The sequence below is a fragment of the Sardina pilchardus genome, chromosome 18, assembly GCF_963854185.1.
Source record: "Sardina pilchardus chromosome 18, fSarPil1.1, whole genome shotgun sequence".
Classification (NCBI taxonomy): domain Eukaryota; kingdom Metazoa; phylum Chordata; class Actinopteri; order Clupeiformes; family Clupeidae; genus Sardina; species Sardina pilchardus.
This window is the reverse complement of record NC_085011.1, coordinates 32,909,584-32,917,989: the sequence shown is the minus strand read 5'-3', so window position 1 is coordinate 32,917,989 and position 8,406 is coordinate 32,909,584. Positions and strand designations below refer to the sequence as shown.

The 8,406-nt window shown below is 38.7% G+C and overlaps 1 long non-coding RNA gene across 1 annotated transcript; it reads left to right on the top strand.

The window, feature by feature from the left end:
- Positions 1–5,741: 5,741 nt before the first annotated feature.
- On the top strand, positions 5,742–7,732 carry LOC134064041 (uncharacterized). Its single transcript, XR_009936237.1, has 6 exons — positions 5,742–5,815; positions 6,069–6,264; positions 6,383–6,491; positions 6,675–6,743; positions 6,879–6,963; positions 7,247–7,732. It is a non-coding gene; the product is annotated as an uncharacterized LOC134064041 (long non-coding RNA).
- Positions 7,733–8,406: the final 674 nt, after the last annotated feature.

The window sequence follows — 8,406 nt, the reverse complement described above, 5'->3', positions numbered from 1 at the left end:
CTGATTATCCTGATAAAGATATGAACATGAGCTTTAAGTTTCCATAGAGCTTAGGTAGAATAGTTTTAAAGATCAAAAGGTGCACTAGGGGGTTATCTGCACCACTGAAAGCAGAATTTTCATCCCTCTAAAATTGGTCATTTTTAGGAGGCATTATCTCACATTTGCAGTGGCTTTGGTGGATGGTTTTACTGTTGCTGGACAGAGGAACATCTTCTGATTCAAAAACAATTGTCGTCTAATTGGGCCACACATAATGTGCGCCGTGACAGGAGGGTCTTTACAGGTTTTTTTTTCGGGTTTTGGAGTATAATAAACCGGGTAATAATATCTCAATATAGGGTAATTTATGGTCAATTTTTGTGTCACTGTATGACAAATTGTTAAAGAAAGCTTTAATTAACTAGAAAAGCACTCAAAGAGTGCAGACCTCTGCATGCATTGTTGTTCTTGGTTGTCATACATTTGAAACTAGACTATTCAGATCGCCACCGAGTGGCCATACCATGCCATTACATCGCAAACATCTGGCATTACATCTGTTTGTGATGTAATGCCATGGTATGGCCATGTGATGGCGATCTGAATATGGTTTATCATAGGCCAAAACACGACAAATCCTGCTAAAGACCCTCCTGGCACGGCACACATTATGTGTGGCCCAATAAGACGACAATTGTTTTTGAATCAGTAGATGTTCCTTTCTCCAGCAACAGTAAAACCATCCACCAAAGCCACTGCGAATACGAGATAATGCTTCTTAAAAATGACCGAAATTTAGAGGGAGGAAAATTCTGCTTTCAGTGGTGTAGATAACCCCTCGGTGCACCTTTTGGTCTTTAAAACTATGCTACCTAGGCTCTATGGAAATATAAAGCTTATGTTCATATCTTTATCAGGATAATCAGGGTAGAAATGGCAATTTCAGTCATTTTCAGCCATGAATTGTTGGATTTTTGAGGGTCTCTGAGAGGGGTCCCAGAACTCCATAACAAAAAACAGCTGGAGGGTTTTAAGTATATGGCTGTTCATAGTTCCACATACTTATCACATATACAAAGTATGAGCCAATTTGGCCGACCCCCATCTTCCCACCTCTGCCTGGTTTTCTCATGCAATGACTCTTAAACATGTATTAGGCTACACAGTCCTAGATAGGCTAAATTAGCCAGAATAGATTGTCATGTTAATTAAAGGAGAAATTATCAATAACTGAAATCAAACTAAAAAATAAAATTGTTAGATTAATCTTTTTTTTTTTTTTTTTTAAATCATTGTTTTGTCCAGCCCTCTCATGCTCATCCAAACCTATTTGTTTCAAATTAGAAATGAGTCTCTATAAACACAATACCCAAATACAGACAGGCACACAACTGCAAGCCACACACACACACACACACAGCACAGCTCAGGGCCAGAGTGGGACACTTAATTTTACTGTGAAATGTCAAGTTTTAGCGGCCCTTGAGGGGCGTGGGTCATTCAAGTACACTACATCACATGCCTACTACTATAAGAGAGATGGGATAGGAGTTTATATAGGAATGGCCTCCCCTGAGCTAATAAAAGATTTTTGACAACTTTGGCAGACTATACATTGGGTGGAATGGTAATATTTCATTCATACATTTCAGGAGAAAAAGTATGACTTCAACACACCAATTCCAATTCCAAGGCCATTTTATTTCTGCATATAGCATAGGCCTATACAGTACCCGAGTAAGGCACAATAGCTGCTAGGCTACCACTGTAAATGTGCACTTTCTGTCCTGTGTCTGCGGGATTTGAACGCTCCTCTGGTTTCTCTTAACAGGGCTATTTGCTCACTGAAACTGAGTGCTAGATATTCCATATGAGGAGGACCCAATACAATGATTTAATGATATTTTATCTTCGAGGGCTTTTGAGATTTGGGGTTATTATCTTACAGTCAAATTGATTATTATTAGCCTACACATCTCCCTTGCACACATTCATGGTCATGGTTGTGGCACTGGAGAAGGGGCCGCTCATTCACTTCCGTAAATTATTGCAAAAATAGACTTAGTTGCGACTTCCGAAACATATTTGTGAGTGCTACTTTGTTCATATTTGGGAAACTGCGAGTAAGGGGCCGAGACCGCACAGCCCAGGCTGCAGAGGTGCTGCGAGGGCGCAGCAAATGAACTTCAGAAACAATATATTTAAGCTCACATATTCATACCGGCCCAAAACGTTAACGGCCCACCGGGAATCCTCCCAAATCTCCTGATTAGCCGGGCCTGGCACAGCTGCAATACACACACACACACACACACACACACACACACACACACACACACACACACACACACACACACATGCAAAAAGAGACACAAACACATACAGTGACTATAGAAAGTCATCATACCCTTTTGAAATACTCACTTTGTCTTAAAGCCTGAAATCAAAACCGATTTTTAAAAAATCTTTTTCCACTGATTCCACTGAAATTTAAAGGGTTTTGATTTCAGGCTGTAAGCCAAGAAAAGCAACTATTTCAAAAGGGTATGATTACTTTCTATAGGCACTGTACATGTAGACAGACACGCACAGCAAAGCTACACCCAAACACCAAAGACAAAGACACACACACTCATACGCACATCCACACTCATACACACACACACACACACACACACACACACACACACACACACACACACACACACACACACACACACACACAAACACACACACACACAAGCAGACACAGACACAGACATTTATACAATAGACATAGAAAGGCACACAGCTACACACCACACACAAACACATGTAGACACACACACACCAGCCTGGTCTCACAGAATCACGTTGCACACACACACACACACACACACACACACACACACACACACACACACACACACACATATATACACATACAGAGCAGAGACATAGACTCACATAAATTCAATACCCAAACAAATACGGAAGGAGGTTCTTTGATTTGTCTACAATGTCAGGTGTTGTATTTGCTGCACACGACGAACAGTGTAATTAGACTACTACACATGTAGGCCAATGTATGATTTTGGTGCTTTTGAGTTATTAAATAATATAAGAGTGTCACACAATGGTTAGCAAGGACCTAATGGAAGGTTAGCATGGAAGGTTTTGAATATCCAAACCACACACCTGCAAATATCATGTTTTCTTGTTTGGCTACGTTCCGCAAAACTACGTTTATTAATGAATTAGATCTACATGTCTCTTTATTAAAAGTACGTTGGAGGTAGTCTTTTTCTAGTTTAACATGTTTGATATTATCGGAAGTCTTTTTAGTCGTGGCTCATGCAAATAGTGACATGAACATTAAAAATCAATAGTGACCTCTCTCCAACACCACAGGAAGGGGCAAAATAGGCGACAGCTGTAGCCTATATGATTATTTGTTATTTCATTTCTTATAAACTATTAGTCGGCTATTCTTGTGACAGAACAGCCCTATAACTATTAGGGATATCACACATGAAACAGTGCTGCAGAAACGCGATAGTTTGATATGAGTAGGGTATCGCATGAGTTCCTGTTGATGTAGTGCGCGATGGAAATAATTTGAATGAATCTAGGCCTAGCAGTCTAGTAAATGTGACCCACAGTCTTTGCAAAATCCTAATCTGAGACTGGCCTAGTCTTTCAAAAATCTTTTCCAAATCTTTGCTAAGTCTGTCAATGTAAGGTAGGCTTAAGTTGACACTTGTCAGTGTCCATTCTTTTGTTGGTCCAGAGTTTATTTTTACTGCATGAACGGTGTTTATAATCTCGTTCAGAGAGGGTGAAACCGAAGCCAGTCAGGCTCTTGGTTCAGTCCTTCGGGTACCCATCTGACGTCATTACGTCGGCAGACGTCTCTCCCTGGAAGTCCGAAGTTGCCCGAGAACAATGGCTGCCTGACGACGGCTGTTTGACTGTTTGAAAGCCAGGTAAGATAATAAATGTAAGATGTAGTTTGTCTAAATAGTTGGCCAGCATTTGTAACTTTTTAAGAAACATTCCCGTCGTCCATGTTTAAACTTAACGTTCGTGCTGAGGATGTACTAGGTTGGGGAATACCCGCAGTATCGTTAGCTATCGTGCTAACGTTAGAACTAGCAGCTAGTTTAATGATAGCTAACGTTAACGTTAGGTTAGCGCACTTGCAACTTTTAGCACACGATATCAAAGCTGACCAAACTCTTTTTCTGTTAAATAGTGGGATTGAATTCGTGAATACAAGTGTTGGTCATGTTTTACTTTTCTGTAAGAGACGTGTAGCAGCTAGGTCGACGAAGCTTGCCTGCTGTGTAGTGTAACTGTAACGTTAGTGGTTAGCTCACCGTCAATCTGTTTAAAAGGCAACAAACTTTTCTGTTGAAAGTTAGCATTCGCCCCCACCATCTAACTGCTAGTGCTAGTGCTACCTTAATTTGAATTTCGTGGGGAATATAATAGGCCAGTCAATCTAGCTCAATAAAGGGCCAAAAATGAAACTAATTGCAAAAGTAATAGTAATGTTTCATACTTTTTATTGATCCTTATACCCTCCTGCATCACTTAAAAAAATCTACCCATTTATATTTAATGGAACATACGTTTCTTCAAGGTCAAAGGTAGCAATTTCCAATGCATTTTGCCATTGGGATTTAATGGGTAACATTTTAAACTATAGATATCAACTTGAAACTTTCTCAGTTGTTTACTCACATTAAGGCAACGATTTTTTGTATTGCAAGTTTTCTGAAATGTGATGTTTAGATATGCAAATGAGACCAGTTTTACTTAAATATGCAATAATTTGCATATATTTCTAGAAAACTAAATCTGAACAATAGGTACAGTCAGCTTCAAAATAATTGCTGCATTTTGCTTATATGTTGGATGCCAAAAGCCTATGCAAAGGGAATATTAGATAACACTTCATATCACCTCAAAAATGAGGAAATCAAGTCAAGTCAAAATCAATGCGTTTCTATGGAAGTACAGTAAAGAACAAATGATTGTCAATGATATGGTATGATGGAAGTATCTCAATGCATGCCAAGTCACATAAGGAAGATATTGACCTTTAGACAACATATCAAGTGACTTGGGATGCATTGAGATACTTCCATCATACCATATCATTGACAATCATTTGTTCTATAATGTACTTCCATTGAAACGCATTGATTTTGACTTGACTTGACATCCTCATTTCTGAGGTGATATGAAGTGATATCTAATATTCCCATTGTATTTTGGCTTTTGGTATCCAATATATAAGCAAAATGCAGCAATTATTTTGACGCTGACTGTACCTATTGTTCAGATTTAGTGTTCTAGAAATATATGCAAATTATTGCATATTTAAGTAAAACTGGTCTCATTTGCATATCTAAGCATCACATTTCAGAAAACTTGCAATACAAAAATCGTTGCCATAATGTGAGTAAACAACTGTGAAAGTTTCAAGTTGATATCTTTAGTTTAACATTTTACCCATTTCACCTGTAGTAAATCCCAATGGCAAAATGCATTGGAAATAGCTGCCTTTAACCTTGAAAAAAAAACTATGTTCCACTAAATATAAATAGGTAGATTTTTAATATGTTAATTAGATATACCTAGGGATCACAAAAAACTTGGAATGATTACTATTGCAATTAGTTATGGGTCAAACGCTAGATTGGCTGGCCTATAACCGCTGGTCAGGTTTTAGCTTGCCGTTTGGCGTTTTCTTTAATGTGTCAACGTCCTTATTTTTTTTTTCCATAAAGGTTATCAAGGAAACAAGTGGTGTACTGGATGAAGTTTGATGGACTCTTCTGATCAGGTAAGGAAAGGTCCTAAATTAATGAATATCCACAATTACATTTTGATATATTTTCCTTTTTTTCAAGTTAATGAATCAACAATTCCAAGAGGTGAAACAATGCATTTTCGACATCAACCAGTAAATTTAGACGTGTATATTAGAACATTTTTCACGATTAAATGATCTATAAAACATTTGGCCACTGTATTATTATTTCAGATGATCATGTTTTGACTTAACTCTTGTTTTGTCTGTGTCATGGTGATTGTAGGTGCTGCAGGTCTTCCAGCTACTGTTTGGAGAAGATATTTCCTCTCAATTTATGGAAGTAGGGAATTTTTCTGAAGGCAGAAATCAAGGATTCAAGAACCCAAGTTGGACTCTTGATTCCACTGAGACCACTGTGTGCATTTTGAAATGTTCCAAATGTGTGTCACGTCCATACGGAAGAAGTTCCAAGCCCACAAGTGAGTTCACTCACCAGATAGACACACATACGCATATAACACTAATATGTGTGCATGTATTTGTGTCTGTAACGGTTAGTTTATCCCCTCCTTTCATGTGTCTGTTATGACTTTGTAGTGGGCTCTATGAACTGTCCAGGGCAAAGTCGGTCTACCCTGATGACACTCCCTGTTCCTTGATGGTAACCATGGCTGCTGCCCTCAACGTGGTGGGTGTGGACTATAGGGTATGTTATTGAGCATGCTCTAATTTGTTTGTCATAAGTGCTATGCAATACATTAATCCAGAAAGTAATCATGATTATTGCAGTTACTTAAAAGTAGTCTTGAATTTGCGATTAGCCATGTTTTACCAATTCAGTTTGTTGTACAGCATGCATCATTTTGTTTATTCTTATTTTTATTGACAGAGCCCTCAGAAATAAACTGATATCAATAATTAATATGGATGGTGATTGTGGCAAGGGTGCCTCCATAAGGTAATTATCGTTTATATTTGTACATCTGATAGACTTACCTTGCTTATTTTTTTTAATTCTATGATTTTACAGATTAATCAACAATAACTAATTGTAAGGCAATCTTTTTTTTTTATTATTATTTTTTTTTTAAAGGTGCCATCCAGAAGCCCCAGCCTGGAGCCAGTGGCTGCTATTGCAAGACTCATGGGGGATGATCTGCAGGCAAAGCTACGATTAGGTATGATAACACACAGACATACAGTACTACTGCGCAGAAGTGTAGGGTCACTTTCAAATGGCCTCTCTATTAAACTAAATAAATAAATACCGAACATATCTAAGTGCACTCCCAACGTTTCTAATACAAGTATATGTTGTTCACATCTGCATTACTTATAACTATTGTGCCTGACTGCTTGTGTGGGTTTGCTTTTATGTGTCACACACAAGCAGAGTAGTTTGCATTGGTTATATTCATGGACAGGGTCAATTGTAATGTATGCTTCCTTTCTCTTTCACAGACACTTGACATTTACTGCGAAGGGTACCATCAGAGCACCTCTCCCTACCCTGCAGGATATCTATACCAGAAAAGTACAACAACGGCCCAAAACTATTTCCAAAAGACATTTCACACCCTGACCATGGACTGTTTAAACCACTGAGGTCAAGCAGACGTCTCTGTTCCCACATGGCTAAAACAGAAAGGAAACAAGGAGTCTTTTCTCAATATGCTGCTCCATCGCTCCACCCCTGAAACATCAGTTTCGATCTTGAACACATGAGGATGTTGCCTCAAGTTTGCCTGCAGACAGTCAATATAGACAGGTGTGTTGTTTTGATTTGATGTTTAGATTGCCATGCATACAGTATCTTTACAATAATGATGGAACAAATTCTCATTTGGTTTTACCTACATTGGGATTAAAGGAACACTTAACCGTTTTTTCATATTAAACTACATTATTCCCTTAACTAAGACGAGTTGATACATACCTCTCACGTTTCAATGCGTGCACTCACTGGCTCTGGCGCGCGGTGCAACTTTGATAGCACTAAGCTAGCCCAATGCATTCATTAGGATCCAAACACAGATGAAGTTAGAAGCGACCAAACACCTCCATGTTTTCCCTATTAAAATACAGTTACACGAGTAGTCACACAACCAAGTATGGTGAGACGAAATAAAATGTGGTGCATTTGTAAGCAGGTTAGAGGGATAACTATATCGTGTGGCGCAATAACATTGGGAGCACTTAGACTCTGCGCAGTAATATCCTCACTCCAAAGTGAAACTGAAAGTGCAGGATATTATTGCGCCACACAATATAGTTATCCCTCTTACCTGCTTACAAATGCACCACGTTTTATTTTGTCTCACCATACTTGGTCGTGTGACTACTCGTGTAACTGTATTTTGATAGGGAAAACATGGAGGTGTTTGGTCGCTTCTAACTTCATCTCTGTTTGGATCCTAATGAATGCATTGGGCTAGCTAAATGCTATCAAAGATGCGCCGCGCGCCAGAGCCAGTGAGTGCACGCATTGAAACGTGAGAGGTATGTATCAACTCATCTTAATTAAGGGAGTAATATAGTTTAATTTAAAAAAAAAACGGTGAAGTGTTCCTTTAAATAATTTTGATTCTAAGGGCTCTCAGGGAACAAGGAGACGATGGCCC